The following is a 6,650-nucleotide window of genomic DNA, read 5'->3' on the forward strand; positions in this document are numbered from 1 at the left end:
CTTAGGCTTCAGCACAGGAGGGAGGGGGTTAGTGAGTGAGTGAGTGAGTGATTCGCTTACGCTTAGGCTTCAGCACAGGAGGGAGGGGGTTAGTGAGTCATGAGTGATTCGCTTACGCTTACGATTCAGCACAGGAGGGAGGGGGTGAGTAGCTCAAATGTGCTGTTAGCATGTTAGCAGAGCGATGCTACTGTGAACCGAGGAGCTATTTTCTTGATGTGAGCTTCTACTCAGGGTTTTTTCTTCCAGTTCAGAGCACACATTTTTTTGTTAAGATACTGGATGTTGTGTTTTTCTCCACAATTTTAATTATAAGCTAGATACATTGCTGCTAACAGCAACAGGGATGAGTCAGTTAGTCAGTTGGGCTTGTGAATCATGATTCATGAGTCAGTAAAGTGATTCTCGAGTATTGAACGATTCGTTCATGATTCGCGCATCACTAGTGCAGTTCTGTACAGATGAGAGGTGTGTCGGAGGAGCAACGTATTTGCATTCCTGTGTGAGTTAATACTGTGTGCGTGCTTACCATGTGAGTATTGTAAGATGAGAGTGATGCTTGTTTGACTTTATCTGTGTAATTTGCTACGTAAGAAGCTAGTCCGTTGCTATCACTAAGATGCGTTTTTTTGGCCTACTACAGGCGGCCTTGGGTTCAGCCCATATTTCATTCCTAATACGACTTACTGTCAAGCATTGTGGTTGCAGGTGGATGTAACTATTTACTATGTTTATTCACTGAATCAGTGGCGGTCCTAGCCTGTTTGGCGTCCTGGGCGAACACTCCCTCTGGCGCCCCCCCCCCACACACACAACATATTAAGGATTGTACATTAACATAAAACTGTTGTACACACACACACACACGTGTGAAGAGAGAGAGAGAGAGTATAGTATGCAAATGGCCACCAAACAGCCATCATAATTCGTCATACAACGAGAACAGGAAAAATCAACAATTGACAATGACTAATTAATATTAAAATCTGTAATATAATGTATTGTTTGGAGTTTAGTCTGTTACTGTTGCTATTTTTACCATTTCTTCTTGGAGCAACTGTAATCCACATAATTTCCTTAGGGATTAATAAAGTATTCTGATTCTGATTGTTTCAGGATGACCTGCCATTATCCAATGACACATCTGCTGTATATCTTTTGCTCGTTTCTCCTCCTCTTCTTTTGTCTTTTTTCTAAACTGAGCACCTGATGACTTTGAACTTTTCTTGTCCATCTTCCATTGGTTTTAATTTTGCACTCCAGTATGAACACAAATCCCTCAACCTGAGGATCACCACAACATGACCTAATAGACCTACACCTTAGTTCACAGATTCACTTTGTCTAAGGTTTATTTCTGGGATTTCACACAACCCAAGGTTCAAATCATAAATACATAATGGGCTTGGATTTACAACATTATAAATGAAATGTGCTCTATTTGGAAACAGCAGGTCTCCCTCCCCTTTCGATAGGTTGTGTGTGAGACTTTAAATCATCAAACTGTAAATTTTAAATTTTAAATTGTTATTGATCCCTTTACCCCGAGTCCTAAAGTGTATATTTATTTTCTTACTCTTCTTATATATATTGTTTGTTTACTTGCACTGAGATGACAATAAAGTTTACTTTGACTTCAGCAGCAAGCAGGCGCACCGAGGGCTCTCACGCTCACTTTTCGTGTACAGAATTTCGAAAATACATCGGTGCAAATTATAAGTCTGTATCATAATGTCTGGTGTTTTCGTGTTTGTTGGTTTGTTTTTATTTTGTTTTATTTTGCGAGTTGGTTATTAGATACTGCTCCGGCCAGCCAGAGAATGCCCCGCCGCCCCGCCCTCTCCTCCCAGCAGGCACACCTCGCAAAAGGGAGGGCGCCCTTACTCCCAGCAAATGGGTGATAGAAAACCGATGCCTATGCCATTCCCTGGCTGACGTCGGGGCAGCATGCGTACGAGCATTTTTTTTTTTTTTTTAGCCGATGCCCGTGATGCCGCCCCCCACCACGATGCCGCCCCGGGCAACCGCCCGTGTCGCCCGTATCTAAAACCGCTACTGCACTGAATTGTTGTAATCTGTAGAGGTCCGGTTTGCCAATATATATATACGAGCCGGAAATTCATTTATGGTCTTAGGGTGCCATCTAGTGGCCATGAGGTTATGGCAGATTGTTTAACATTACGCTGGAAACCCACAGTCAGGTTAACATATAGCCCGACGGGCGGGGCTGAGATAGATTTTGGTCGCACGACCGGAGATATCGCTAGCTCCGGGACGTCGGGCTAGCGATTTTGCGAGCCCTGCCATGTGCTCAGCACGCAGAGGGAGAGTGGGAGTCTAAAGGAGCAGCGGCAAAGCAAAGCAGTTGTAACACCGTTTTGTGTGATTAATTGTGTGTTAATGAACCTGTAAGTGTTATTCCCTTGAACAGATTCATTGGTATGATAATGGCTATAGTTGTTTGTGCATGTTAAAGTTATGCCTCAGCATATTAATACCATGTTTGTAGGATTATTTAATCATTTAGTACTCAGTTAATAGCAGTGGCCAGAATCTCCCATGATGATTACATCCAGCATTTAAAGGACTTTTCTATTGTTTATTGTTTAGTTTAGCTGTTGCTAGCTTGCCATTTTCTTGCCTCACTACTAGTCACTTATAAGGCATGTGCCATTTAGCCAATTTATGGTCTGCAGTGACCTCTTGTGGACATTATAAGATATTACTGTGTCGAGTAGATGATGTGATTGTTTTCTTAGTTATCTTCGACTCTATTAATTATAGAATTGCCTTCATCTCCCTGTCTTAATTGAATTGGACTGCACAGAGTTGCAGTCCAAAGAAGAGAGATCATCCAGACCAGGCTAATCCAAAACATGTCGACCAAATGTATGATCAATTAAATTTTCATTAAAAAATAAATAAAAAAACAAAACAGCAAAACATCTCAGTCACAAACAATTTGATATTTAAAGTCCATCAGGCATTTTCAGAAGAATCAGAGGCTGCAGATTTAATTAATCCTCTCAAAGTGGTGTCTGTCCTGTATACTTTATTTAAGGTCTTCCTATAAAACACCTAATTTTAAGTACATAAAAAAGGAATAGCAAGCACAAAAACAAGAACAAAAAACAAAACATGGAAAAGCAAAGACATGACAGAGAACACTTTGTGAGAAATGAGAATCTGAGTCATAACAAAATTTGTCTAACATCTCTGCAGCAAATCAAGTTCCTGTTCTTCTGGAGTCCTAGTTCGTCTTTTACTGTAATCACATGACATTTTTGTAACATGTTACTGTGGTAAGTAATTACAATAATTACATTACAGCTATAACTATGTCATTACTTGTGTTAATAAAAGTTCTTCAGTTACCTGCACGCCAGGCAGACATAAAGAAAAAAAATCAAACAAATATATTTTTTTCCTGTGCACTTGCTCTATAGGGAACCAATTTCAGTTAATGTGCTGTGAAGAGGATGACGCTAGTACAGTGATACAGCTTTTCAGCATAGGACATTTGGGCATTAGTTGATTTTTATTGAACTAAAGGAAAGGAATGCAACATTAACATCTGTGAGAGTTATTAGCACAATGCTACTGCAGGAAACCTATTCAGTTTGCCAGTTGTCTTACTTGTGTATTAATTGTATAATAATCAAGTTTTATATCAATGCAGCCTGGACTGTCAGAGTAGGTATACTGCATGTTATTTAAAGCATACAAATTATAAATAGTTATAACAATGTAATGACAAAAGAACAAATAATAAACAGTTGTTACAGAAACTAATTCAAATCAAAATGATGAATACAATTCATTCACACAATTCAGAGAAATTGTTTGTCCTGGCAATCGGGATAAAGATTTAACATTCTCTGGATACATTCAATTTGTTTCAAATGTTCAGTTTATTCAACCTTTAAAAAAAAAAACACCAGGTGGTTAATGTTCCTGTCAGCATTAAGACAGCCATTTGAGACAGCCATACAGGCTATACAGTATTAAATAATAATACTACTAATAATAATAATTAATGGTGGTAAATAGTTTTCTGACAACATGGAAACCTACCCATGTAATGCTTTAGCACAGTGGTTGTCAAACTTTTTCTGACATGCCCCACTGTACAAAGGAAAAATGAAATGAATGAAATTAAATAATTAAAAAAAGTTTAGTGTCCACATCAAGGAGTTTGTAATTAGTTAAGTAATTAATTACTCATTAACAAATCAAAAAGGTACAAGATGAATTTTAGTTCAAAGTCAGCATTAACCTCCTAAGACCCGAACTCTTCCACGTCATGCATTTTTAATTTCTCTTTGATATTTGGGCTGATTGGGACCTGATGAATGTAAAAACAAAGAATTACCAGATATTTTTTTAACCTGATTTTTATTTCTAAGAAAAATGAAAGCCACATATGAAGATATTTGTTTAAAATTTTGATAGAACAGTGGCAGTATAATGTCCTCATAAGTGGATATCAGGCCCTTGTAGAGCAAAAATGAGTATTTTGGTCTAAATAACCCAAAATGTGATGTCCACATATGTGGACGCCAGGTCCTAGGAGGTTAAAAGCTGACTTTCCAGAGAAATTAACTAGGCTTTACAAAAAAAAAATAATAATAATTTTTTTTTCCATGATGCTTCACGAGTGGGGCCATGTTCCACAGCTTGAGAACCACTGTTATCATGTACGGTGCATGGATATACTTTAAAAATGAAAACATTTTTAATGATCTTACTTTCTGAAAAGGTTTAAAACCATAAAGTGTCATGTCTTCATTTTTAGGTTTAAAGGAAAGAAAAAAAATCTGATGAATAATATATATGTATGTAGAGTTAAAATACACATGTAAGCGTTGCTAATGCTAACAAGGATGAAAAATTTATGTAACTAAATTTACAATATTCAGCAGTATGCAGAAAAAAGGCAAAGAATATCTTTACATCCATTACTAAATCTAAAAACAGATTTAGCAACAAGATCCAGACAAGATGAGTCAGCAGTTTCTATCCTAAAATATAAATAGTATAAAACAACACGCTGCTGTGGCCCCCTTCAAGCTTGTTTGTAAACAGCAGTTAAATATGCGAATTAACCTTTTACAAAAGTGAAGCAGCTTAATACAAAAACTTTAGGCAGTACCAGAATACACTTCTAAAAAGTATAAAAAGAGGTATTGTTTTGTAGCAATTATTAATAGCTGCAGTTTGCTTGACTATTTAAAACTGTAAAAAGTTTTATACTGAAACATTCACATAAGTACCATCATGACCAGTGAGACAATGGCAACTGTGAATCAACAACACTAGAACATTAAAAACAAAACAACCCCCCCCTCCCGAATTCAATGATAATAATTTAGAATAAGCACTTAACACTTGAAAACATGGAATATGATTAAAATTTTTCTTTCAACTTGACATCACGCTAACATCCTCACACAATACGCCCACCTTCTGATCTATCACATAATATTTCAGTCTATGACAAATCTGGTGGGAAAAAAATCTAATCATAAAACAATGAATGTTTGTTAATTAGCAATAAATTTCATAAATCCATGTATGAAGTGTGACTTTATAGACTGGCCTACAGCAGCTGGAGTTACAAATCGTTAACAAAGCTTGTTTTGCCTGAGTGGACATTTTAGAAAACCTTTCTCATTATGTATGATACTCAACAAAGTACACTGCTCAAAAAGGAACACTTGATTATCACCGTATATCACAAACCAGTTTTAGCACCTGATCCACATAACACTGGATCACTATGGCCCCTCCAGCAGGTGATGGGTTCACTGGAGTAACTGGGGTCAGCCAGGACCCATGAATAATGGGTGTTTCCAAAAATAGCTCCTTGACCAAGTTTGGCCTTATGAAGGGGCCCTGGTAACCAAGATTTTGTCAAGTAACTTCTCATCATCGAACTCTTTTGAATCACACTTGGTCTGGCCCTTTACCCGTGAACAAATTGTCTTGGGAGACCCTACCAGGGACAAACTGTCCCTGACAACACAGCTCCTGGGATCAGAAGGGCACGCAAACCCCTTTACCGCGATAAGGTGGTGATTCATGAAGGGGGATATAGGGAATACTTCTTTCCTACACCTTGACAAATCTTTGCTTTTACTTCTGTATCAATTGGTTACTCTTGCTTATCAGTCGCTGTTTTTTATTATTCCTCACACTGCACATTATGACAAAGAGCGAAAATAGGAAGATAACATCGAACTAATAACTTATTACGTGTGTGAATACTATAAAATCATAAATAGCTTGTTTAATTTTCTCAAACTTTTCTTTCCTGCTGTAGCAGACTTTTAAACTGCAGTGTGTTGAGTACCACCACAGAATTTCCAGCATTTTAGTGTGTATGCTTTGGTGTTCTGTTCTAGTTTCACATTAAACATTGACCAGCATGTAATCTAAGTTAATACAGTCATTAAGATTAATGATTAATGAGAGAAATGTGACCTTTGTAACTATACTCTCCTGTAAAATGCTACAACGTACTGCTTTTTACAGTTAAATTAAAAAATTTCAAGGGTGAAGACCTTTGATTTTCTTCAAATTAATTAAAAAAACAAAACGAAACAACCAATAATTCAACACAGTAACAAAACCTCACTAAGATTTTTTAA

Source organism: Simochromis diagramma, unplaced genomic scaffold (assembly GCF_900408965.1).
Source record: "Simochromis diagramma unplaced genomic scaffold, fSimDia1.1 OVJJ01000501.1, whole genome shotgun sequence".
NCBI classification, from domain to species: Eukaryota; Metazoa; Chordata; class Actinopteri; order Cichliformes; family Cichlidae; genus Simochromis; species Simochromis diagramma.